This window comes from Leopardus geoffroyi, chromosome C1 (assembly GCF_018350155.1).
Source record: "Leopardus geoffroyi isolate Oge1 chromosome C1, O.geoffroyi_Oge1_pat1.0, whole genome shotgun sequence".
NCBI lineage: Eukaryota > Metazoa > Chordata > Mammalia > Carnivora > Felidae > Leopardus > Leopardus geoffroyi.
In genome coordinates this window covers 80,902,813-80,930,405 of record NC_059328.1, presented here as the reverse complement: position 1 = coordinate 80,930,405, position 27,593 = coordinate 80,902,813, and the positions used below count along the sequence as shown (strand labels likewise).

General features: G+C 41.9%; 1 protein-coding gene across 3 annotated transcripts in view; it reads right to left on the bottom strand.

Annotated features, from left to right (window-relative positions):
* Window positions 1-13,112, bottom strand: part of LOC123598280 (TLC domain-containing protein 4-like) — a 71,020-nt gene extending 57,908 nt beyond the window's left edge. The window contains exon 1 of one of the 3 annotated variants that reach the window (XM_045478367.1): window positions 12,791-13,112. The gene's annotated coding sequence lies outside the window, so the exon portion shown is untranslated. Of the gene's footprint in view, window positions 1-11,171; window positions 11,196-12,329; window positions 12,435-12,790 lie in introns of those variants that run through there. The other 2 variants (XM_045478368.1, XM_045478369.1) reach the window with 2 other exon arrangements.
* Between the last annotated feature and the right edge of the window lie 14,481 nt (window positions 13,113-27,593).

Genomic DNA, 27,593 nt, shown 5'->3' with positions numbered 1-27,593 from the left:
AGATGAGACATTTACCAAACCAAACAAAAACCGTTTCAAAAAAGCCATACCAGCACCTCACCTATTCATTCTGGTTTCTGTTTGCATTTACATATGGGCAAATGCTTATCTAAGTGCTTGTGAAATGTTATTAATTAACGGAGACAATAACACCCCCCCTTAGTAAAAAATAACTATCACACTACCCACTTTTGTCTTTTGATTCTTGTAAAAACCATTAAACATCTAATCAAATATGTACAAAGCTCTCAACTAACTACAGTTATACTTTTTGTTTTTTATTGTCATTACTGTTATTTTCATTCTACATCAAAAGCTATATGAAAAAAAGTTAGGAAAACTATGTGCAGAAACATTCCACCTCCTTTCATTTCCCGAGTATCAAGTACCATTAGCATTAGTGTGAAGGTCTACCAGAAGGCAGCTACATAAGAAATCAACCTAACTGGGGCGCCTGGGTGGCGCAGTCGGTTGGGCGTCCGACTTCAGCCAGGTCACGATCTTGCGGTCCGTGAGTTCGAGCCCCGCGTCAGGCTCTGGGCTGATGGCTCAGAGCCTGGAGCCTGTTTCCGATTCTGTGTCTCCCTCTCTCTCTGCCCCTCCCCCGTTCATGCTCTGTCTCTCTCTGTCCCAAAAATAAATAAACGTTGAAAAAAAAAATTAAAAAAAAAAAAAAAAGAAATCAACCTAACTTCCATAAATCCTCCAATATTCATGGTACTGCTTTTTAAACAGAAGCAATGGGAAGAAAATGAAGACTAAACCAGGAAGGAGTAAGGAACCCTATATTAAAATGATTACACTCCCTTTCTCAGATATATTATGTTACTTAAGATTTAACAAGGAACTGCTCATGAGGATAAGAAAAGAATTCTCTATGGTTCTTCCCTGTCACTTAAGATACTAAACTTTGAATAAGGGTATCCTTTATATTCTTCCCATTCCTTCAATCCTTTTTCTTCCAAGAGCATATAACAGAATTCAAATCAAAGAGAAATCGTTCAATTCTCCATGTTACACACCCTGGCAATGGACACCTCCCTGAATTTTTTTTTTTTTTTTTTTGGTTTATAGATTGTCTTAATAACAAAATTTTAAATATTTAAGGTTAAATATTCATACTTTTCTACCTGACCTTTATTTTTCCCACTGTCCTATGTAATAATTACAATCACAGGATGTACAAGCAGGAGGGAGGCTAAAATTCTGTTCCCCAAACTGGCTCTGTAAGAGACCCCCACACTCAGGGGCTGTGGGGTGGCCCCATCTTGCAACAACTTGGAGAACTGTTGTAATAGCTAATTCATATTGCTACAAATCACTTTAGTCCAAGATTTCCCTTTTGTCTCCTTATGCTAGTGCCTTCTAGATCTTTCTCTCACCCTTCTCATTGTTTTTCAAAATTTCATATCCCAGAGCTTCTCCCTGCCCCTCTCACATGTGCTCATACAGTACTTTCTCTGTATGTATTCTTATGCAGACCAGTCAAGAAGATTCTGTAGTCTTCTTTTTAAAGTTTGGTTGTTGTTGGGGGGTTGGGAGGTTGATATTTTTTCACTCAGTCCAGAGTCCCCACCACGACATTCTGGCACAGCAAGGACGGGTGGGTATCTCCCCCTTAACCCCTCCCTGAGAATTCCTGCTCTTTCAAGAAATAATTTCTCTCCTCTGTTTCCCACAGCACTTGATTAGGTCTCCCTTCTATTACAGGTTTTGTTTGTTTGTTTGTTTGTTTGTTTGTTTATTTTGTTTTGTTTTGTTTAAGAAGGCTTCATGCCCAGCGCAGAGCCCAATGCGGGGCTTGAACTCACAGCCCTGAGATCAAGACCTAAACTGAGATCAAGAGTCAGAAGCTTAGGGGCACCTGGGTGGCTCAGTCGGTTGAGCAACTGACTTTCGCTCAGGTTGTGATCTCACAGTTCGTGAGTTTGAGCCCCATGTCGGGGTCTGTGCTGACAGTTCAGAGTCTGGAGCCTGCTTCAGATTCTGTGCCTCCCTCTCTCTCTGCCCCAACCCACTCACATTCTGTCTCTGTCTCTGTCAAAAATAAATAAGTATTAAAAAAAAAAGAAGAGTCAGAAGCTTAACCGACTGGACCATCCAGGTGCCCCTATTACAGGTATTTTCAATTAGGATTTAATAAAACATTTATTCTTATTTTCCTAACTTATGCTCATTTATACTTTTTACATATTCTGGCTACTAACTTAAAAATAAATAAAATGAAATCTAATATAGTTAATCTATGTTGTGTCAACTTTTTAAGTTTTTTGTCTTATTTACATTTTTTTATTTCATTTTACACCGACTCTCTGATATGGGATTTGTTTTTTAATGCCTAACAAGAAGTATAAGGGAGTGACAATTGAAAAAAGGCCGCCTTCCCCAGCTTTCCCTTCTACTCTGCTGGTTCCCAGCCCCCAATCCACCATAGAATTCTCCCCTTAGAAATTCAGTTCACTTTCTAGGGCCTTAAGCCTGAGAGCACAGATGGCACATTTTATTTACTTGGTAAATGTTTCCTAGCATCTCAACCCACTTAAAAGTTTATTGTAAAGAAGTTTTTGTTTTTCAAACCTAAGAGCTCCAATGGTAGCCATTAGCTTTTGGTTAAACCAGAATGCCTTAAACCAAGAGACAACAGTAATTGGAAGATCACACAAATACAGTACTTGGCACAAAAAATAAGGGGTTGAAAATGTGTACAATTGGAGGTGTCACCTTTAAGGAAATCAACATTTCAAATACAACACACTCTCCTAGTCTTAGAAGAGGTTAGTGTGTGAGGGGCCCTACAGCTGAAGCAGGTGGTGTCATGTCACCTGGGGGACTCAGGAAGAGGAATGAGGTTCTGCAGCCAACCTCTACCCAACTTTGGATGTCCTGATTTCCCTGCAATTCCCTTCCTGGAAGGGAGCCTCTTGGCTTGGGATATCTCTTGGGTTCCTTCCAACACTGTGAAATCAAGGAAAAGCTGGACAGAGCAAGATTTTTCAAAATATGTTTTGTTCCTTTTCTAAAGGAATCACTGCCAAGCAAGCTGGGAAATCAGAACCTAAGGAGAGAGGGAGATCCGTCTCACCTTCAAATTGTTGATCCAATTCCCCCTGAGAGAGTCTCTGGGATGCAGAGAAGTGGCTGAGGTAGAACAAAGCCTGCCTGCCTTCTATGTTTCTCTCTGTTCGCCTGCTCTATACAGGAATCAGAGACAATATTAACTGCATTAGAGGAGCTGAAGAACAATTGAGCAAATCTCCCACCTGTTGAGTCTTTTTTTTCAATGTTTATTTATTTTTTTTGGGACAGAGAGAGACAGAGCATGAACGGGGGAGGGGCAGAGAGAGAGGGAGACACAGAATCGGAAACAGGCTCCAGGCTCTGAGCCATCAGCCCAGAGCCCGACGCGGGGCTCGAACTCACGGACCGTGAGATCGTGACCTGGCTGAAGTCGGATGCTTAACCGACTGTGCCACCCAGGCGCCCCAACCCACCTGTTGAGTCTTAAAATGCATTTCATTCAACTACTGAGAGACCTAGAATCAAATCCTAGTCCTAGGATTTATCAAGTTGCCATGGGCAAGAAGAATATGACCTTTCTAACTTGCAAGTCCGATGAAAGGGAGTAAGAATGCCTACAGTGCAAGAGGGTTGTCTGGCTTACGTGAGATGAAATCAATGCACCAGGCACAGTGCTCGGCACATGTAGCTACTTGTGATAATTCCTCAGTAGTGTGACATTGCCACCCCTGTCACCCAGAGGTGGAGTTTATGTCTCTGCCCCCATGAATCTGGGCTGACCTTGCCATCTGCTGACACGCAATCGGTAGGAGAGAGGCTGTAAGGTTTCTGAAGCATAGTTAGGCCTCAAAACACCTTGCAGCATCCACCTTTTGCTCTCTTGAGCACTGCTCTAAACCCGCCATGTGAAGAAACCGGTCTAGTCTATTGGAACATGAGACCACCTGGAGAACCGAGACGCCCAGCTGATAGATGATAGACAACACTCAGTACGGGCTCCCAGCCGCGCTGGCAAGCCTGTTTCCATCTTCCAGCCCAGCGGACCCTCCAGCTGAATACTGCCATACGAATGAGCCTAGAAGCGGCAGGGTAACTGCCTGGCCACCCACAGAGTCACGACAAATAAGAAATCATTGTTGTAAACCACTAGGTTCCGGGGGTGGTTATTCAGGAATACATCAAAACACCACTCAATAAAGGATAGCACTTATTATCACCACCTTTTCCTAACCAAAAAATGTTACACCCATCTCTCAAATGTTACCAAGTCACAGCGGGATAGATATTTGGTATCTGAAGCTGTGTCATCGTTTCCCTCTCCTTTTTCACCTTTGGCTTAGGAGCCCGGCAGCTTATCTTCACCTCTAATCTGATTGGGCGGTGTAGTGGCTTAAATGAGAAGACAGCCAAGGAGTTTCTAAATTTTCTAGGTGAATTTTCATGCTGGTCCCTAAGGGCCACTTAACACCCTTACTAAGGTACTTTGAGAGCGGTTTCTCTTCTGACCTCTTTCCATAGATTGCCTTTACCAAATGCACTGTTTCCCAATACATGTGGCACTTAGCTTGATTCAGTATCTGGTTTGACACTTAATCAGGCAGCCAAAAAAATCTGAACACACAGACACGTTTCTCTGAAACACTTCACAAGCTAAAAGGTGATGTGCAAATCAGTCACACGTTGCTCTGGGTGACCTCAAGGTTAACACTGACAAACATATAAACCTCACGTTTAAATTTAGGGTAAGTCCTGTTAAAGTACCTCAGCTTGACCGACAGACTTGGTAACAAAGAACTGTCCTGGGACGATGTTCTGAGGCAAGACTTAAGTGGATGTGGTCATGGAAACGCAGACCCAGGTGGCTCATGAGAGTGGAACTTTCCCAGCTTCACAAAACAGGGTCACATTGCCCCAATCTGTAGACCTCTGAGTCTTGCTAATACTCTCCCATGCTACCACCTAGTAATAACTGAAAGCTTGGAGATGCTCTCAAGATTTCTTGGAATGATGGCTCTGGGCCTTCTCACTTGCGGAGCTCCTCAGTGTCAACACATACCATCCTTCCTGCATGGACCAACTGCAGACTTGGGCATGTGTGTTTTTAAGAGGAAAATATTTTGTTCATTGTTACAGTCCCAATACATTAATGCCATTTAAACATAATCCTCACTTCTGGGAGGTGGGTGAGGGGCAGGGGTTAAATAGGTGATGGGGATAGAGAAGCGCACTTGTTGTGATGAGCACTGGGTGATGTACAGAAGCGCTGAATCAGTAAATTGCACACCTGAAACTAACATTATACTGTATGTCAACTGGAATTTAAATAGAAACTATAACAATGGGGGCGCCTGGGTGGCTCAGTCAGTGGGGCATCCGACTTTGGTTCAGGTCCTGATCTCATGGTTTGTGAGTTCGAGCCCCATGTCAGGCTCTGTGCTGACAGCTCAGAGCATGGAGCCTCCTGCTTCGGATTCTCTGTCTCCCCCTCTCTCTGCCCCTCCCCCACTAATGCTCTGTCTTTATCTCTCAATAATGAATAAACTTTAAAAAAAAATTTAAGGGGCGCCTGGGTGGCGCAGTCGGTTAAGTGTCCGACTTCAGCCAGGTCACGATCTCGCGGTCCGTGAGTTCGAGCCCCGCATCAGGCTCTGGGCTGATGGCTCAGAGCCTGGAGCCTGTTTCCAATTCTGTGTCTCCCTCTCTCTCTGCCCCTCCCCGGTTCATGCTCTGTCTCTCTCTGTCCCAAAAATAAATAAACGTTGAAAAAAAAATTAAAAAAAAAATTTAAAAAATACTATAACAATAAATATCCTCACTTCTTGCTTTGTAAGTTGCAAGGCTAGTAATCTTAGGGAAGTGGGTTCTACTCACAGAAATTCCACTCAGATTATACATCCTGTACTACCTTGTAGAAAACATGGTCTAAGAATAATACCAGATTGCTACTTTCATTGGTACTCCTAAAGCTCTCTCTGGATTAAACCCATGAACTTACCCCTCACCCTAATGACTCTTACTGAGGAGGGCCAAGGTATGTTACCCCTCGCTAGCAAGGAGGAACAGGACATGAAATGGCATCTTGAAGCAAGGTCACTAGGTTTTGTACAACATTGGGGACGTTGTTGAGAATGCTGGCCATTGCATATGCAGTGCTTTCTTGCTGAAAATCCAAAGAAGTTTCTCTCACCTCCCAGAATCAGGAATAGATGGATTTCTCCAATTTGGTTTCTCTTCTGGACACCTTAAACCTTGCTGTGGGCTGTTTGTCTCTTCTCCTAGGCTGCTGCAAAGCCTAGAGCCAGAACTTGAAGGTACCCTTACAACCTCACTCATACCTCCATCTTATTTTCTTTTGGCTTATTTTTCTTTCTCATCCTAAATCTACTGTATCTTGTCATATTGTATGGATCTTTGTAAGCCATCCCAGGTCACTTTTGGAACAAGGTAGGGTATAAATAAAACTAAAGGCATTATGGGGTGCCTGGGTGGCTCAGTCGGTTAAGCGTCCAACATAGGCTCAGGTCACGATCTCACGGTTTGTGAGTTCGAGCCCCGTGTCTGGCTCTGTGCTGACAACTCAGAGCCTAGAGCCTGCTTCGGATTCTGTGTCTCCTTCTCTCTCTCTCTCTGCCCCTCCCCCACTTGTGCTATCAAAAATAAATAAAATGTAAAAAAAAAAATTAAAAAAAAAAACTAAAGGAATTATAACCAGTGTTTATGCCTAGCCCCCCCTACTTCAGATGGGGAGCTCCTGGAAGCAAGGGCTGTGCATTGCCCCACTATGTGTCTAGCACTCTACTTTTACAGCTGAATTAATATTTGGGGAACTAAATGGAAGAATATGTAAATTTTGATAGCACTGTGTTAACTAGATTATAAAATGAGCAGTATACTGATGATTTCATCTTTTATCATCAAAACAAATGCACAGATGTGTGAAAGGATGCATGTCCAAGGGTGCTTAATACAGCATTCGAAGAAACCCTAAGGTCCAATAATGGGGAAATGATTATACTGGCACAGCCATACCATCACAGCTTACACAGACATTCAAATGCACAAGATGATACAGAAGGGCATTCACCATTCACTATGGAGTGGGGGGGGGGGGGCGGGTAACAAAAGCAGGCTGTGAAATAATACATATTTCATAAATACCTAACTGGATTATTTTGGCATTTGTAGAGAAGAAGGGCTGTGCTCCCAAATTGCTACCTGGCTGTGTTTGGGAGTCAAACCAGAGGAGACAGCAGGTGGAGAAAGGGGAAAGTGTGAACTGTCATTCTCTTCAGTGTTGGCTGTTTTAATGGTTTTTCTTTTTCTTTTAAACGAGCAAGTTTCGCTTTTGTCATTTAAAAATAAAGAACACTGCAGAAAACATGTAGCGACTTGAGGGTTTTTTTTATTTTTTTTTTAATGTTTATTTATTTTGAGACAGAGAGAGACAGAGCATGAGCGGGGGAGGGTCAGAGAGAGGGAGACACAGAATCTGAAACAGGCTCCAGGCTGAGCTGTCAGCACGGAGACCGACGCGGGGCTTGAACTCACGAACCGCGAGATTGTGACCTGAGCCGAAGTCGGACGCTTAACCGACTGAGCCACCTAGGCGTCCCGCGACTTGAGGTTTTAAAGCATTTGCCAATCCTCAAGATGCCTAACGTCTCGAGGTTTTGGTTAGGAGACCCTAAGCTGGGATACTCCCAACCAGCTGCCCTTCAGTCCAGGCAGCCAGGCCTCCCAGGTGGGCAACTTGGTTCCCCCCCCTTACAGCCTTCATCCCACCCTGGGTTCCTCCACTAAGCAGGTAGGAAATTGGACTGTTTCCTGACATTCACACACTTTTTTAAAATTTGAAAAGGCAACGAATCTTTCTTAATTAGCATACAGCCGAAGTCTTTACAAGTCCTTAAAATAGCAGGTAATAAATTAGAAAACTTTTAAATTCTTAACTGTCTCAATGTTTTTGTACGTATTAGAGCAAAACATGTTAATTGAGCAAGACCAGTTTGGGGAATTGTGTCCCTAAAATGTTAACACTTTGTAAAGGAGGATGGGGGGGTTAATTGTTCTAAATTTTTCCCTGAATGAAAATTCCTTCTTCCCCATCGCACCAAATAAATATATACCAAATAGAAGTTTTCTCTGTCTTCAAAATGTAATTTTGAAAGGTATTTTTAAGCCTATTTGGAGAAGGTAATTAAATTAACTTGACCAAGATAGATTCTCCATGTCCCCAAAATGTAAAAATTAAATCAAAACCAATGTATTAACCCATCAATGTACAGTTATTTCTAGGGTGGCCATGACGGGATATGGTGGTGACCAACACAACACAGGCCAGAATCCAACCACGGGACTCTATGCAAATAGTCAGGTGGACACCGCTAAGTCCAGAGCTCAGAGGTAACATCGGAGAAAGCATTAGATATATATACCAGACAGCTGAGGAGAAGTAAAGCCACACACTGAAAACATATCAACTGAGGTAAGAAAATCAAACAAAGCAAGGATGAGTCAAAGGGAGTCTCCACCTAGGTCAGAATATGGATGATGAAAACAAGCAAATAAGGAGGCAACCAGAGTGAACCCAGACCCCCGTGCACATTTTCTTCTGTGCTCTGTTGTGCTTGCCCACTGGTGATGGTGTCAGGTGGAGGAGGCAGGTGGTAATTGTTATGAAAAGGCGATCAAAGGCGTGCAGATACACTGCCCCTCATTAACTCCAGGCCACAGATCCTGGAAATTAGCTCAAGGATGCTGCATGCTGCCTCACCTATTTCTCCAAGAAGCTTTTTTGGCAATCCCAAAGCCTATGGATGATGATTCCAGTTTGATTGTAGATCTTGAACTAGAGGTCTAAGGAAGCTTTGATAACCTAACCCTTTTACACAAGGTAATGAGAGTACTTTTCCATTTCTCTGGGAGGCAAGCAGCTAATTTCCTAATGAGTTTGATCAGCACATGGAGTTTTGAAACAACACACTGCACTGACTTCTTCTGTAAGAACTTCTCAAAGCTGTGAGGAAAGTTATGAGCCTACACTTCGCACTATGAGCCCCTCTGCTCCCTATCCAGCTGATGAAAGTGGACGTGGCCTAAATCCACCAGCCAATTTGTTTTGGATCCATTTGTCCTCTTCACCTACAGAGAAAAATCTGCTCTAAAGACATTGTTTTCAAATTCAAGTTTACTCCTTCCACGCTACCCTTTCCCTCAAAACCATTTTGCTTTGAAGTGGATACAATTGATAGGAAGTCCCCTTTGGCACCTGTCCATCCAGGTGCGTTCACTAATGTGAGTCCTGCATGAATGAGCATACCAGATGGGCTCCCACACTCCCACCTGTCCCATGTGGACCAACAGGGGTCCAGATTTCCCGATCAACTCTGTGCTCCCCTCCACCTCCTCCAGCATCTCCAACCCAAATGCAACCTGTTTATCCATCCATTAGGCAAATGGTTTCCTGACAATGGACTCTGATCCACTAATAGATGATGAGTTTTTCAGAACACTGAATAGGAACAGAAGCATAGAAACAGAAACCAGAATGCGGTACACAAGAGAGTACATATTGTTTCATGAAACTGGTTTCAGACTCACACATACTTACTTCTGTCCTGGGTCGCAGTGCAAAACCCATTCTGTACTGTGTTGTAATCCAAAAACATTTGAAACACTGCTATAGACAAGACTTTGTCCCTCTAGTCAGGCTCCCCCCCCACCCCACCCCTTGCTATCTGTCCCACTGCTCAGCAACTCTCTTCCTCATGCTGGCTCAAGCTCTGAACTGACTTCCAGCTGTCTTCTTTACCCGCTGTTTTCACAAACCTTGGCCTTTTACAATGATTCACAAGCTCCTTCTCATGTAGCCACAGGATTGCCTTCTCCTTGAACAGACCAATGTTCTGAGAAAAAAACAAAAAATCCTTTGCTATTCCTGCCTTCTTTTCAGGTCTGGGATCTGCTTGCAGAACATCCAACTGTCTCCTTATGAATAACAAACCTCAGAGCAGTAGGACTCCATTTCTTTGTGTGCTACCTTTCATCTCCAACAAGAAAAAACCACCACCAAAGTCACTCTCACAATACCTCAGATTTTCTTACAAAATGAACCTTGCTTTCCTGATGTAATGCATTCGCTGGTGTCATACGTTCAGTGCCTGATAGCAATGGCAGGTGAATATAGCTCATCTCGAGTGGTGAGTTAAAGTCTGGTTCCCATCCTTGAGAACAGATGGTTACTCCACCTCCATATTGCTATCTTCTTCCACTCACAAGACAAATGGAAGGAGGGAGAGCACAGCAAGGTGGCTCCACGCATGTGGTGGCATTCTTTCCTCTCTCAAGGACGAGAGCACAAGCTGTCCGGCACAGTTCCACCACCCCCTCCTGCCCTCCCTTGTCCAACCGCCCACAATTCTCGCCCAGACAATTAATTCATTATCTTCCTCCACAGAAAAAACTAGTTTGCTGTATCTTCCTGTACACTGTTCAGTTTACTTTTCTCTGCCAAAATGACTACCCTACTTTTTAACCTTCCAAGAGATATCAAAGCTAAAAGGAGCCTTAATGTGTAGGATATGGGACACTGATCTGAGAAGAAGGGGGTGGGGAGACATGGAGGTCTGAAGTTTTCTGCTCAGTTTCTTCTCAGACTTGGAAGGCCAGCTTGGAGGGAGAAACATAAGAGCTGGGTGGGCCTCTTTTAGAGGACCAGGGGAGGGGAGGGCTGCACTAGACTCAGAATGGCAAGAAACACTCTCTGAGGGTAAAGGAGAGAAGGAGAGGTCACACCCAGGGCACATTCTAGAATTTGCCTGGAAGCTCCACTACTCCCTTTCTGTAGCCCGACTCCTTTCCCGCTTCCCAGTTGGGATTCCAGGGCCCCTTTACTACCTCTCTGGTTGCTGGGATGGCCCTCCATCCCCTCCCAAGTCGCCACTTCCTCCTCCCAACTCAGTTGCTGGGAATGCTCTCAACAAGTGTAGCTCGGAGTTACATTTCTGATAGCTCCCTGCTCCCAAGGCCTCCGTCTCCCTTGGTAATCAAATCAACCTCTCTCCATGGAGGTTTCAAAAAAGCAAGGAAAAGATAAGCCAACTCTTGCACCATACCCCCGGGGTCTTTGAGAAGACCCAGCTTCTTTGGGTTACCTTCAGCTTCTTGACCTTCAGCTTCCTAGGCACCTCCAAGTGTACATAGCTTTAGCTGCAAAGAGCCTTTATTCTTTCCAACAAGGTCAAGAAGGCTTAGAGTGAAATGCGTGGGCATAGAAAGCTCATAGTGTAAACAATTATGACCGCTGAGCGGCTGGATGCCAGGTGCCCAGCTCCAGCAGGTAAAACTCATAGGAGATCACACAGCAAGGATCCCAACGCTGGAGGGAGGTATTGCACTAAAAGGAATTGCAGGGGCAGGAAGAAAAGAAGCACTCTCCAAATACATTCTCCGGATCATCTGATGATGGCACAGGAGCAGGGAGGTGGTAAGTCATCCGAAGTCCACCGCTCCCCACGCCATTCTTTCCAATTTTCTAGCACGGCAGGGGGCCACGTGTCTAATTCAGTTTCATCCCTCCAATTTAAGGAAAAGATTAACACGGGGAAAAAAATTCTCTACTTCACACGTAAAAGGAAACTGGGATTCTGTCATGTTACCTTCACTGGCTCCACAAAGATGAAGCTGCATTCTAGCCTATACCATGTGCCCAGACGGCACTATCTTGCTTAACACACACACAATCCAAGATCCATTTGTCTCAACTCCGCTTACGACTGAGCGAAGATTTCACCAAAATGACGGTTTCTTCCTGCTTCACATGTCAACTCCTAACATCCACACAAACTCTTCCATCTTGTCCCCAAACTGGTATCAGATTCATTTCAACCTGGTCACAGATCACTCTTTAAGAACAATTTTATAATTTCACATTAAAATGTGAGCTAAACTAACACTCAGATGTGTACTTCAAAAAAAAAAAAAAAAAAAAAAAGAATACTGGCCAGCAACAATGAACCTTTCTTTAATGAACTTTGGCAACTCAAAGTACTTTCACAGAGGGTTTCCCACCCTCTTGGGCTGTAGGAAAATGCTAGCATTAGGGATCCCATTTCAAGGCTGGGTAAACCGAGGTTCTCAGTTCAATAAACTTGAGGGGGTTACAATGGTAGAGCTGTAAACAGAACCCAGCCCCTTTCCCACTAGACCCTACTGCATGAGGTGGCTAAAAATGGGACCCACTTGAGAACTACAAGGGTGAATAAAAGCTTGTTTTATTTAGTATTGGGGAGGTGGGAGAGGGGGAGACTTACCCACTTGATGCACCAGACTATGTACCGGCCTCTAACAAGAAAGCTTTCCCTGGCTGCCCCACGCACCCATCCCTTTGAGCTGAGACCCGAGAGGCACCGCCGGGCAGACCCCGCAGCACGAATCGCGCACACCGGGGGCGGGGGTGGGACGCGGAGCGCCTGGGCGGCGCGGGGCCGCGGGCCCCGGGACACCCGCCAGCGCCCCGAGCGGCGCCCGAGCCCGCGGGGCCGGGAAGATGCTGCGCGGCCACACACACCTGCTGCAGCCCGCCCGGGCGCCCCTGGCCGCCTCCCGCTCTCGGGACGCCCACCCAGCTCCGGGCGCCGGAGCCCGCGGCCGCGCTAGGCCGGGGGCGGGAAGCCGCGGCGCCCCTGCCCGGGGACTGCGCTCGGCGGCGCGGGGGAGCCGCGGGGCAAAGCGAGCCCGCCCTTTTCCCCGAACCCCCTCCAAACAGCGTCACCTGTGCCGGGTCCCGGGGCGACTAGCGCGCGGGCGGCGACTGCACCGGGCCGGGGAGGGCGGCGGGTGGTCACGGGCGCCTGGTCAGCCGGCCCGGCCCGAGGGCTGGCGCCGGCCAGAGCCGCCCCTCGAGATGCTCGGCGGGAGCCAGGGGAGCCGCGGGCCCCGGGCCGCTTGGAGGAGCAGTCACACGGAGGCTACAGCTACCGCCGCGGCCGCCGCGCCCGCCCGGACTGCGGGCTCGGGTTACCGCAGAGCGGCTTCTTAAAGGGGCCGCGGCGGCTCCGGCTCCGGCTCCGGCTCCAGCTCCCGCTCCGGCTCGTGGCGGCTCCGACCCGCGGCCAAAGGGGGCGGGGCCCCGAGGCCAGCTGTGGGGCCGACCTTCGGGAGCTGGGACTTGGGTCCCGGAAAGGGCTCGGAAACGGGAACACCCAAGGCGGGCTGCGGTGGGATCGTGCAAAAACCCACCTCGCTAGGGACAGGGCGTGCGGTGCCTCGGTTTCCCAAAACAACTATCGAAACTAGCAAGTGACGAGAACGGTCTCAGTCCGCATCCGCAGCGGTCAGTATCCGGGCTCGCCACGTAACCCAAATTCTTTTCAGATTATCAATTTATATTGTATTTATAACAGAAAGGAGATGGAAGAGTAACTGCTGATTTTTCATGCCACGTCTGACTTGGCCAAATCCGAGTCAGCCCTATTCTTGCTTGGGGCTGCAGGTGCACTCCAAACTGGGTAGGGGGCGTGTGGAAGAGGCACGTTCTCTCGGAGCAGCCTCCTCCGGAATCCCTGCAAACCCTAGAGAGTGCACTAGCAAGGCGCCTACACCCAACACCTGGAGCCCCTCTGCTGTCAGGGTGGGGAAGTAGGATTTGATTTTTGGTGCTGGTAGAGAATTCCAAGTTGTCCAGCGCATAAAGTTTGCCATTCAATAGTAGCTCTTCTGACCTACTAAATAGAGCCTCAAAAACCTTCAAATGTTCTGGATCAACAGGATGGAATTGTTTTGAATAAAACAAAATAATGAAGAAGTACATTTAGGCTGTTATAGTTTGTGAAAAGTTATCACAAATATTTTCTCAGAAAGAGGTGAGTTCTAATGTTAATTAGTAAACACTTCTATTAATAATGTAGAGCAGTTATTTGTAAGAAATGCCTATCAAGGGGCGCCTGGGTGGCTCAGTCGGTTGAGCGGCCGACCTCGGCTCAGGTCATGATCTCGTGGTCCGTGAGTTCGAGCCCCACGTGGGGCTCTGTGATGACAGCTCAGAGCCTGGGGCCTGCTTCGGATTCTGTGTCTCCCTCTCTCTGACCCTCCCCCGTTCATGCTCTGTCTCTCTCTGTCTCAAGAAAAAATAACCGTTAAAAAAAAATTAAAAAAAAAAAAAAGGAAAGAAATGCCTATCAATAGAGCTAATATGTTTTGCCCAATATTTACATGCACACAAATACATGTTAGCTAACTGAACTTCACTGAGGCTCAATTTCTCCATCTATAAAATGGCAATAATAATTCACAGTTACCTATGGAGACCCAGTCTTGGCTAAAGTACCTCAGACTAACCTAGAAAGACAAAACCTATTCTACCCTATAGGGACAGGAACCTGCTTGCAGTCAAGCAGGGAGGAAGATCCTGTAGGCCTCCAAGTGCATTTCTCCATTCTCTCCCCAAGACTCTAGGGACATACCAGGGCACCAGTGCCTTTTGACCACAACCTGCCCCATCATATTTATTTCACACAGTTCTTGACAACTTTGGTTTGCCCCATATCTGTGTGGGCAGGATGGTTGTGTGTACACTTCTGTGGGGTCAGCCCTAAGTGTATAGACTGCACGTGTCATCTCAGGACTCTGCCTCAAGATACTTCCTCCAGACCCTCCCCTGTGCCTGTCTCGTGTCTGATAGTTGCTTTTTTTCCCCTGATAAATGCACCATCATTATCTTTAATATGCATATTTTCTAACACCCACAGCAGCAGCCAAAGCCAAGTAAACCCACAGAAATCCACTCTACTCTATGTCCCACTATATTCCTTCATGTTAGGCCTCTGCAAATGCACCATCAAATCTGCAGGATTATTGTGAGATTATACAGAGCATGTAAGTGAATACATCAAGGACAAGGCCTGAGATAAGGAAAGGAATTCAGTAAATATTAGGTGAATTTTGAAATTTTAAACTAGTCAAAACTCAAAATGACCTTAGGAGGTAGAAAAATGTATCAACTGCATATTTTTCATGAAAACTGTAATGCAGCTTAATTTCTTTAAAAATAGTCATTTCATTATTCCCATTTAAGTCTTTAATCATTCTTAACTTTGTTTTCCCAATATTTCCATGGAAAGTTCCCCCCAATTCTATATTTACTATCTGAAGTTTGTCTGCTTGTTAACTGTGAACTATCAAAGCTGAGCAGTACTTTTCGTACTTTTGTTCATTGAAACAGAGAAATGAAATTCAGAGAGATGAAATTTATCTTTGCTTAAAAATAGAGGAAAATACAAAAGTTCTTGAGGCAAATTTTTCTGATAAAATTTTTTTTCATAGTCTCTAGACAAGAGATATGGTTTATTACACCTGTTCCTCTCTATGTATCTTTTCTGTATTTTTTTAATTTGTTTTTTTTAATTCCAGTATGATTAACATAAAGTGTTATATTAGTTTCAGGTGAGCAATATAGTGATTCAACAATTCTATAATTCTATACATTACTCAGTCCTCATCATAAGTGTACATTTAATCCCCCTCACCTATTTCACCCATCCTCACACACGTGTATATACACACACAATATCTACTTTATCCATTCATCTGTCAGACACTTGGGCCATTTCCATAATTTGGCTATTGTAAATGATGCTGAAATAAGCATACGGATGCATATATCTTTTCTAATTAGTATTTTTTTTTTTTTTGGATTCTTTGGGTAGATACTCACTAGTGGAGTTACTGGATCATATGGTAATTCTACTTTTGATTTTCAGAGAAAACTCCATACTGTTTTCCACAGCGACTGTTTTTCATACATACTGTTTTCCACAGTTTGCATTCCCACCAACAGAGCACGAGGGGTCCTTTTTCTCCATGTCCTTGCCAACACTTACTGTTTCTTGTGGTTTTGATTTTAACCATTCTGACAGGAGCGAGGGAATATCTCGTAGTTTTGATTTGCATTTCCCTGATGAGTGATGTTGTGCATCTTTGTACACGTCTGTTGGCCATCTATCTGTATGTCTTCATTGGAGAAATGTCTGTTCGTATCTTCTGCCCATTTAAAAATTGGATTATTTGTTTTTTTGGTGTTAAGTTGTATATGTTCTTTATATATTTTGGATACTAACCCTTTATCAGGAATGTCATTTGCAAGTATTTTCTCCCATTCAGTGGGTTGCCTTTTAGTTTTGTTGACTGACTGCTTCCTTTGCCGTGCAGAAGTTTTTTGTTTGTTTTTGTTTTATGTAGTCCCAATAGTTTTTTTTTTTTTTTTTTTTTTTGGCTTTTTTTCCCCTTGCCTTAGAAGACCTATCTAGAGGGGCACCTGGGTGGCTCAGTTGGTTAAAAGTCCAACTCTTGATTTCCGCTCAGGTCAAGATCTCACATTTCTGAGATCGACTCTTGTGTCAGGCTCCATGATGGGTGTGGAGCCTGCTTAAGATTCTCTCTCTCTCTTTCTCTCTCCTTTTGCCCCTCTCTGCCCTACAGGCACACAGGTGCTCTCTCTCTCAAAAAAAAAAAAAAAAAAAAAAGAAGAAGAAGAAGACGACGACGACGACATATCTAGAAAAATGTTGCTATGGCTGACATCAAAGAAATTACTGCCTGTGCTCTCTTCTAGGATTTTTATGGTTTCAGGTCTCACATTCAGCTCTTTAATCCATTTTGAGTTTATTTTTGTGTATGCTGTAAGAAAGTAGTCCAATTTCATTCTTTTGCAAGTTGCTGTCCAGTTTTCCCAGAACTACTTGTTGAAGACAAATTTTCCTGATGAATTTGTTTCCAAAAATTCCTAACCTACTAAATAGAAACAATTATTTAGCAAACTGAGACCAAAAAGCTGCTTCTCTCTAAAATAACAAGATAATTAAAGTAAAAATATTTTGGAAGACTGCTGCAATATCCACTCTGCTCTGTTAGTGAGGATATAACCAAAATAACACCAAGCATTTGATCAGAAAGATTGATTTAGTCAAAAATTAATAACCGGTACTACTTTTTATAATTATTATTGGTAGTTTTAATGTATCAAGAATTTGTGAGGGGTTTTTTTTGAGTATTTAAAAGTCCTTTCATTTGTTTTTCCGAATTTTTGAAGAAAAAACTATTTCAGGATATAATGGTTATCTCTGGGTGGGTGAGATCTTTACGTATTTTGTGTACTTTTTGCTTATCTTCTGTGATTTCTTTCCTATATGTATGCAGTACTTTTGTGTGTATTTTTATTTTTAATGAAAGTAATACATATAAGTGAAAATTCAAATAGTTCAGAAAGGCTTATAGCAAAAACACCAAGTCACATCAATCCCCTGCCCAACTTTCCCCCACATAGCATCACCCCACATTTCACATGACCCTGCTAGGTGTTCATTTCCTAAATGATATGCTTATGCCAATGTTTTCTGACTGTCAGTGTTAGACATTCATTGACTTCTTGCCATGGTATTGAGGATTTAGCTCTTTTCCACATACCACCACCACCACTTTGCCTCCACCCTTCCTTCTCACACAGCTACATCACAACTTTTATTCAAATCAATAATTTGTGTTTATATCATCCTGTCACTGTAAATACTGTCCATTGCTGAATCAAGTAAGGTGCCATGATAATGCTTCTCTTGACAATCTCCTGTTCTCCCTGGAGTTAATAACTGCCCAGCTTTTTCACTTTTTTTTAATGTATCTAACCCAAATTTTATTCAGATTCTTCAACATATCTATCAAATGCCCATCAATAATATCTTCCAAGCCCAAACATTGGAAGTTCACTCTGATTTAAGCTAAAGCAGATTTTGGTAGTCGACTAAGACGGTGTGCTGGAAGGTAAATTTTTTAGAGTGCTTGCACATCTGAAAATGTCTATATTCTAGTCTCATCCTTGATTGATAATTTGGATAGGTTGAAGATCATGTTCCCTCAGCATTTTAAAAGCACCGTTTCACCGTCTTTTACTTCCTGTGGTTGCCAGTGAAATACATGCCTAGTGCCTTTCCAGTTCCCCTTCCTCTGTATCTGGCCTGTTTTTCTTTCTAGAATCTTCCTACTATCTTTATACTCTCAAATTTCACAACGATGTACCTTAGAATTGGTCTTTTTTTTCTTTGATTGTGCTAGACCCTCAGGGGTGCTTTGAATCTTATCTGCAAATTTTTTTCTTTTATTATTTCTTCACTAATTTCCTCATATTGTATTTTCTCTCTTTGTGAACTGTTGTGAGCAGGATGTTGGGACTTCTTTATTATTCTCTAGACTTGTTGTCCTTTTATTCCACTGATGATCTCTGCATCTTTCTTTTTCTATTCTTTATTGTCTAAGATAGAGGTTCTCAATTGGGGCAAGGGCAGGGGGTGTTGATTCATTGCCATTTGGCAATGTCTGGTGATACTTTTGGTTGGCATGCATGGGCATCTAGTGAGTAGAGGCCAGGGAGGCCGCTAACCACGTTACAATGCACAGGACAGCCTCCCACAACAAAGAATTCCCAATCGCAAACGTCTGTCATGCCGAGATTGAGAAATCCTGGACCAGGAGAATTACTTCCAACCTTCTACTGAAGTTTCCATTTCAAACATCTTTTTCTTTCCCATTCTCCAGTCAGCCCTTTTGTTATGGGAACTCTCCATCAAAAGATAAACTCCTTTCTCCCAGAAAAGAAACTTCCTACTTCATGGAGGGACTTTGGTGGTAGTACAGTCAGTGTGAAGTGCATGAATGCAGGATGGCTGAAGGAGGGGGAGAAGGGACCCAGTGGTGTCCAAGAACTTCGTAAACAACTTGAGGGCAATTCTCCTTCTTCAGGTCTGCGCCTCACCCCTGCTTTCCATGCCTCACCTCTGCCTTTGTGGTACACTGATGGCCAAGTGCTAAGTCTCTTTGAAGCACTTTGGTTAAACCCCTCTTCCACTTTGTCAAGTCAATTATCTCTACTCCATCCAACTTCTGGCTTCCAAAATTTATTGAAATCTTTCATCTATTGTAGACTTTTCACCTCTTTTCTTTTTCCTTGTGGATTGTATCCTGTTAACCCCTTTCTATACTATCATTTTAGTACCACTTTGCAAAGAATAAGGATAAACAAAAAAAAAATTTTTTTTAATAACAGAAAGGGATACAGAACAGAAAAAGGGAAAAACACAAATCTATTTTTCTTAACTGTTTTTCTTAACTTGTTTTTAATTGTTCTAAAATATTTTCATGAACTTTTAAAAATTTTTACAAATTTTTCAAATTAGTTGAAATTGATGTTACCAATCACCAGTTTATATTCATAACTTTTTTCCATTTTATAAACTTATTTTTCTTTTCCTTTCTTTTTTATTGAAGCATAGTTGACACACGATGTTACATTAGTTTTAGATAGACAACATAGTGATTCAACAACTTTATACATTATGCTATGCTCATCATAAGTGTGTTGCCATCTGTCAGCATGCAATACTATTACAGCACCATTGATTATATTCTCTAAGCTATACCTTTCATTGCCATGACTTATTCATTCCATAAGTGGAAGTCTGTCCCTTTCACTCCATTTCACCTATTTTAAACATCACCCATCCTCCTCCCCTCTGGCAACCATCAGTTTGTTCTCTGTTTATGGATGTTTTTGCTTTGTTTGTTGTGATTTTTAGATTTCACATGTAAGTAAAATCATATAGTTTTTGTCTTTCTCTGTCTGACGTATTTCACTCTGCATATACACTCTAGTTCCATCCATGTTGTCGCAAATGGCAAAATCTCATTCTTTTTTATGGCTAAGTAATATTCCACATCTTATTTATCCATTCATCCATTAATGGACACTTAGGTTGCATCCATATTTTGGCTACTATAAATAATGCTACAACAATATATTTATAACTTTTAGACTAGTTTGTTGAATATCCTCCCAGATACTTTTCCATGTGTATTTGTGTATACTTTGATTTTTTTAAACAAAAAGGACGAACACACACATATTATTTTGTAATTGTTCAGACTGTCCCATTCACCAGATGCACCATAATGTGCAATCCCTTACTGCTAGACATTTATGGAGCTTACTGTTGGACCAAACTGTCAGTTTTCCAGGAAGAGCAAAATAGCAATGTCTGACTAGCAATTAATTCTAAGATTCAAAGTCAGTTTAGATTAGATGGAGAAAGACTGGAGGGTTCCTGCTTAGGTAGAGGAGGACAAGGGGATACCCACTCTCCCACTGATAATACAGTGATAATTGAAGTATCAGTCAAGGTAGTGAAAGAGAAATTGGGAACTATTGGGAAAAAATTACAAAGTTGTCATTATTTGTGGATTATATGATTATATACCTAGGAGACCCAAGAAAATCAACTGAGAAAATATATAAACAACAGAAAATTAAGTATGGAAGCAGGATATAAAATTTATGAAAGTCTATGATATATATGTGTGTTTACATATAAATATACATATGCACACGTGTATATTTGTACACATACACCTACACAATATCCCCTTACAAAATAAAAGAAAGCAAAGACTCCACTTACAATTATAGCAAAAATGTAAAGTTCCTAGGAATAAACTTAACAGGGAATATGCAAAGCTTATATGAGGAAAATGTTAAAACACTCCTGCAGGAAACAAAAGTAGACTGAATAAATGAAAAGATAGACCATGTTCTTAGATAGGAAAAGTTCATGTGTGTCAAGTCTCCCTAAATTTTAATTTTTAAATTTATTGCGATCTCAATGAAAATACCAAGAGGCTACTTTTTTAGAATAGGACAAGCTGATTCTGAAGCTCATATGAAAAAGTAAACAAGCAAGAATGACCAGCAAAACACTTTTGAAAAGGAATAGCCAATACTACAAAACCTCAAAAATGAAAAATTAGGGATTACCATAGGAATAGACTAACAGAATTGAATAGAAAACCCAGAAATAGACCCAAATAAGTGGCATCTCAAATCAGTGAGATAAGAAGGACTTTTTAATAAATGTGTATTATCTGGAAAAAATGAAGTTAAAACTATATCTCACATTGTATGAGACAAATTCCAAATGGGTCAAATATGTAAAGTATGAACACTCAAATGTACTATAAGAAAATATGAGTGAGTTCTCTTCTTACCTTGGAATGGGAAGGTCTTTCTAACTAGGACTTAAAATCTAGAAGTCATAAATATTAATAAATCTAACTAATTAAGAATCAAAAACCAGTGGCGCCTGGGTGGCTCACTTGGTTAAGTGTCCAACTTTGGCTCAGGTCATGATCTTGCAATTTGTGGGTTGGAGCCCTGTGTCAGGCTCTGTGCTCACAGTTCAGAGCCTAGAGTCTGCTTCAGATTCTGTTTCTACCTTTCTCTCTTCCCCACCCCTGACTGCGCTCTGTCTTTCTCTCAAAAATAAACATTAAAAAAAAAAAGAATCAAAAACCACTATGAGGTTAAAAAAAATACCAATAATAACATATGCAAAGTCGAAACACAAATTACAAACCAAGAAAAAAAAATTTTTTTTTTTTTTAATTTTTTTTTTTCAACGTTTATTTATTTTTGGGACAGAGAGAGACAGAGCATGAATGGGGGAGGGGCAGAGAGAGAGGGAGACACAGAATCGGAAACAGGCTCCAGGCTCTGAGCCATCAGCCCAGAGCCTGACGCGGGGCTCGAACTCACGGACCGCGAGATCGTGACCTGGCTGAAGTCGGATGCCCAACCGACTGCGCCACCCAGGCGCCCCAAGAAAAAAAATTTTTGATACTCAAGTCACAGATAAAGAAGGCCTCCCTCCTTAACATATATAACAGGCTTCTAGAAATCAAGAAGAAAAAGACCTGTCACTCCAAAGAAAAATAAAGGGCATTAACAGACAGGTGACAGAAAAAGAAATACAAAAATGACCCGTACACATTATAAGTGGCCCTCATTCATAAAAGACATACAAATTAAAATTAACCGACTTCATCCCAGAAATAGATTGTTATTCTACTTTCCCACTACTCTGACTCTGGAGCATTTACTTCTCACTATGTTCTCTTCTGATTGGCTCTATCATCGTTTTAGGAAAAAGTGGGAAATTTATGAAGCTATATCTTTAAAAAAATTTTTTTTTAACATTTGTTCATTTTTGAGAGACAGAGAGAGACAGAACGTGAGTGGGGGAGGGGCAGAGAGAGAGGGAGACAGAATCCAAAGCAGGCTCCAGGCTCTGAGCTGTCAGCACAGAGCCCGACATGGGGCTCGAACCTACAAACTGCGAGATCATGATCTGAGCCAGAGTCGGACACCTAACTGACTGAGCCATCCAGATGCCCCCCACCTTTTTTTTTTAAGTTCTAGATCCCAAACACCTCTAAGAAGGCAGATAGGACTTAACTGGGTAAGAGTAGAGTATTATTGTTTATCAACATATTAAAATTCATGCTTAATGTTTTAAAGCATGAAAAACCCATATACCATATGATAGAAGTCAGAATCTACTCCCTATCCTATTCTATGAACAAAGATGTTCTTTAAAAATAAAGTTGATAGTTGAATTATTCCTAAGTAGTTTTCACAGACCTTACAGCTAAATGCAATTTTAGAATTTAGAAATATTCCTTAGTATAAACATCTGCCCCACCACATCCACTCATAAGCATATTAAATTCCAAATCAAATCTTTGTAATCATATAAATCTACTACTTCACTGGTTATATGTTTACTTGCACTATTTATATGAACTATCCTAAAAATAACTGAAAAGAGAAAAAAACAGTATTTATTTAATATACATATTCTCTCTCCCTTACATGTCCCAATCAAATTGATTTCCCAGTGTCATTATAACAAATGCTCATGCAATATACTATTACTATAATAAACCCACGCCCATACATCTAAATCATGGTCATCACCAACATATGTTCCTGTTCTAGACACTCTACGTGAAAAGTTATAATTATTATTTACATAGAAAATGTATATGCTGCATTCAGATCTCCCACTTAATCTTGAGGTCTGCATTCTTTGCATTTTGGTAAAAAAATTTTTTGCCCTCCAGCAAGTAAATGTTTTGCCATCTCTTTTCAAAATCCTTTTGTTATACTTTGCAATATACTAAGAAATTTTTCTTACTTCAAAAAGAAGCCAATATAGTTTTAATTAAAAAGAAATCACCTTGTGGGAATTTATTTTCCACAAGGAAAGGTATGATTCTAGTCACAGATTTTAAAATTCACATTGCTACAAAATATGAGGTAAAAAAAGGTTTTTGAAAGATGCTTACAATTAAATATTTTCAATCTTTCTCAGATATGTTTCATAACAACACATGGAGTATCCCAAAATGCTAACATAATGTTTAATAACCAAAATGTAGGAAGAAATTGATTGTGGGGTATGGGAAAGGTTAATTATTAGTACTAACTATGCATAATGCATTAGAAACTATAATATCAATAATGAAAAGACCATCAGGATATTTAACTTAATCACTGAATTCTTCCCCTAAAATACAAATCAAACATTTCACAAAAAATATTATGTACACCAAATTGAAACAAAATGTCCAAATTTTTTGAAGCATAGAAATTTTTTCTTTTGATATAAATATGAAACTCATTTTTCCCCTAAATAGTTACGGACACAAGTTAAAGCCTCCAGGATTTGGACCTTTGGAACACTATCTTCAGTGGTTCTCAATCTCTCTGCAAGGCTACATGATCCACCAACCACGGAGTCACCTCTGACTCGCTACTGCCCCACAGAAGCATCCCCTGTGTGCCTCAGAGCCACCATCACCAAACTACTCTCCTTGGCTCCAGCCCTCTTTGTACAACTTCTAATTCACCTCTGTTATCATCAGTAGGAAAATAATAAATCTTTTCTGAATTTATAAATAAATTAGATCATATATTCCTCCAAAGTCCCGCTGAGTTCTGGACAAGTGCCCCGTTATCAAGGCCCATCGCTGAAGGAAAAGGCAACATTATGGTCCATCAGAGTCCAAAGCACAATTGAGAGTCTCACAACTGTGTTCTGGGAGATCAGTCACTAAAGACTAAAGACCTGTATTTTAAGCTGCCTAAGGACAAAGTTTCTGTCTATACATCTTTGCACCTTATACTGCACCCTGCAAGCGGGGTGCTCTGCATGGATTCTCCCCTCACATCTTTTCCCCGCTTTTCCCAGCCTGTCAAGGAATTCTTTTGGGAATCCAAAATTCTACAGCTCAGGGAGAATCTTAACCATAATCTACACCCTACAGAGGAAAAGAGCAAAAGAATGACTTATTTCTCCTCCTTTTTTATCCTGAGCAATTAAAGTTAATAAAAGGCAATCAAGGGGCACCTGGCTGGCTCAGTCAGCTAAGCTTCTGAACTCTTAGTTTCCACTCAGGTCATGATCTCACAGTTTGTGAGTCTGAGCCCCGCGTGGGGCTCTGTGCTGATAGCGGGTAGCCTACTTGGGACTCTGTCTGCCTCTCTGCCTCCCTCTCTCTCTCTGCCTCTCCTCCGCTCTCTCCCTCGCTCTCAAAAAATAAAAAAAAATTAAAAAAATTAAAAGATGAAGAAATCAAGTAATTTAAAGAACTACTTTGCCTTTCCTTTTAGAGCCCCTACAGAGGAACTGACCACTGGTTTGCACTGGAAGTCCTGTACCAGATGACATTTTAAAAACTATCAGGATGTGGCTTTTAACACAGTTTTATGCACACAGTATTCTACTAGGAGGGAAAGGGAAAGTAGCCCCCCAATGTATCAATGTAGAGGTGAAAGGAATTCCATTTCAATTCACCCTGTCTTAACCCAAATTATTAATTCTTTCAACAAAGAATACACATTTTAAGAGCATCCTGGGAGACTTTTAAAACAATTGTGTAAATTCTGATTGCTAGCCATGTAAGAAATTCTTGAGAAATAAGTAACTATAACCAACAGTTAAAAACAACTATTTACCTTGAACATTTGTTATACTGATTTGGAAAATGGAGGGGACAAATAGAGCTAAAGTTCAAAACCACGTGTCTCCTAAACAATGGAGCCGCAGATGTGTGTGTTTGTTTCCTGTTTGTTTGTTTGTTTGTTTGTTTTTTGCAGATCTGCCCTTCTTTGGTTTGTAATGACCATTCCAACAAGAAAAACTAACCATTCTTTGAATTTGGAAATCAATATAAAAATACAGAGTTAACTCACTGACATACCTGTTATCACCTAATCATCCTGAACCCAGAATTCAGCCCTTCGTAGTTTCTGTAGAAGATTATCTCCAAGAATTTCAAGATTTTTCCCCAACTTCACCTAACATTAGGGAGTTCCTGGGGAGTTGAATGGCCTCCCATCAGCTCTGTGTACTTCTCTCTTTTCTTCCCTCCGTGGGAATTGAAGGAGTATTTTCTGTCGCTTAAACTCCTTGGGAGCTTCACTGCTCGCCGAAAGTAGCTCTTCCAAACAAATGTAGCAGTAACCCCTAAAGTCAGTCCTGGGAAACACATTCTCTAGTGTGATCCCCCTTCTTTGCTCTCATTTCTTAATAAGCTCTTGCATACTCCTAGCCCTTGACCTTTTCATCTCCAAGCTTTGATGATTCCTTGCACCCAATACCACATGGGCCTTTCTGCTTAATTCTGAGCTCCAAAGTCTGCAATTAACCTTTTGCTCAGTTCACTTCCACCCACTCCAGGAAATGGCTTCGTCCAATTTGGACCTGATCTCAGCTTGTATTTATCTTTGTCCTCTCTATTCTCCCAAACACTGAGGTATATCTGGTACCAACTCAACTTATACAATACCTAACACTCTCTTTCTTGAGCTCCAGATCTTTATTCCCAACATCCTACTACATAGTATGTTCTTTAAATGCAATAAAAGGTTCCAGGTTCTTTAAATGCAATAAAATAGATGACCTGGGGTCATCAGGCCTCTAATCATCAAACCTAAGAAACCTCAATTTTCCTAGACTCTCCCTACACACTCTCCTCCGCATCTAAGTAGACAACAAATTCTGTCAATTCTACTTGCTAATCACCTTCCGTATAATTACCTCCTCCACCCTTCCTCCATGACTTTCCAAATTTAGACCTGTATACCTTCTCAGACAACCTCTGATGTCTCTCTGGCATCTTCCCTTTTTGAGCCTTTGTATATCAGGATAATAATTTCTCTTCCCATGTTCTTCTAGTGCTTAGCACTTCGTTTCACACACAACAAACCCTTAGTAAATATTCATTAGTTAGACATCAAATCCTTGTGATCTCACTTCTTTCCATTTCTTGGCATTCAGAGATTGACTCTGTCTCTCCATCCTCATGTTTCTTCAGGATTCTTCTAACTTGCTGTTGATGATCTTACTCTTTCCCTTTCAGTCAGCTTTCTTTATTACCTATCAAATACATGAATGGCATGAAAGGCCTCCATTTCAGCTGGAACCTATCTTTTCCAGGCTTATGGTTCATATTCTCCCTCTCACATTCTTTACTCAGTCTAGCTAAATCCAGCCACTAGCCATTCCCCCAAAACGCCATGCATTTTCCTGACTCCTTGCTTTGGCTCATGCTGTGTTCTGGAACACAGAAAGTCTTTTCTTCCCCCTCTTTCCCCACGAAAAGCATTCCTAGTTTAAGACCCTAACAGAATGCCACTTTCTTTACAAAACTTATAGATTCCTCCAGACAGAATTTCCCTCTTCCTCTTCTCTCCTTCTTTGAAACTTAATTTACAACTCACTTTGTACAGGCATTTTATTTCTTCTACTAAAAAAAGTTGTTCAAAGAGTGTTTTTCAGACCACCTGGAACAGAATAACTGGAACCTTGTTAAAAAAAAGAAAACATAGGGGCGCCTGGGTGGCTCAGTCGGTTAAGCGGCCGACTTCGGCTCAGGTCATGATCTCGCGGTCCGTGAGTTCGAGCCCCGCGTCGGGCTCTGTGCTGACAACTCAGAGCCCGGAGCCTGTTTCAGATTCTGTGTCTCCCTCTCTCTCTGACCCTCCCCCGTTCATGCTGTGTCTCTCTCTGTCTCAAAAATAAATAAACGTTAAAAATAAAAAATTTAAAAAAAAAAACGAAAACAGAAATGCTACAGAAGCAGAGTCTCGGGAGGTCGAGGTAAGAGCTCTGCAATCTAAGAGCAAAGCGCCCCAGGACAGTGTGTGGTGATCCCGGAGACCTCAGAGTTGCAGAACTGGGCCTGGAAGTCAGTCAGACTGGGAGTTGTATTCCAGTTATGTCTCTGTCAAAAGATAATTTTCAGAAAAAGCTAAAACTATGACTCTGGTACAAAGAAAAAAAAACGTTAAAGACTTCACTTAACTCATTCAATGAGGGAACCAGGCAGATGTTGTAACCTGGTCAAAACAGAATCCAAAAGAAACACACTCACAGGGCTATAAAATGGCTTGAACATGACAAAAGGCTACCATCAGATAATCCAGAAAGATGTGCAATAGTTCAAAGACAGTGAATCAGGTGGGTCTAGAAAATGTCCTCTGGGCAATGCAGTTCTCCACTGAAACATAAAATTTTTTCTACACCTCTTGCTAGCTGTGTGACTTTGAGTATGTTACTTAACTTCTCTGAGCCTCAGTTGCTTTATCTATAAAACGGTAATAAGATTTCATAATTAAAAAAAAAACATTTTAATGG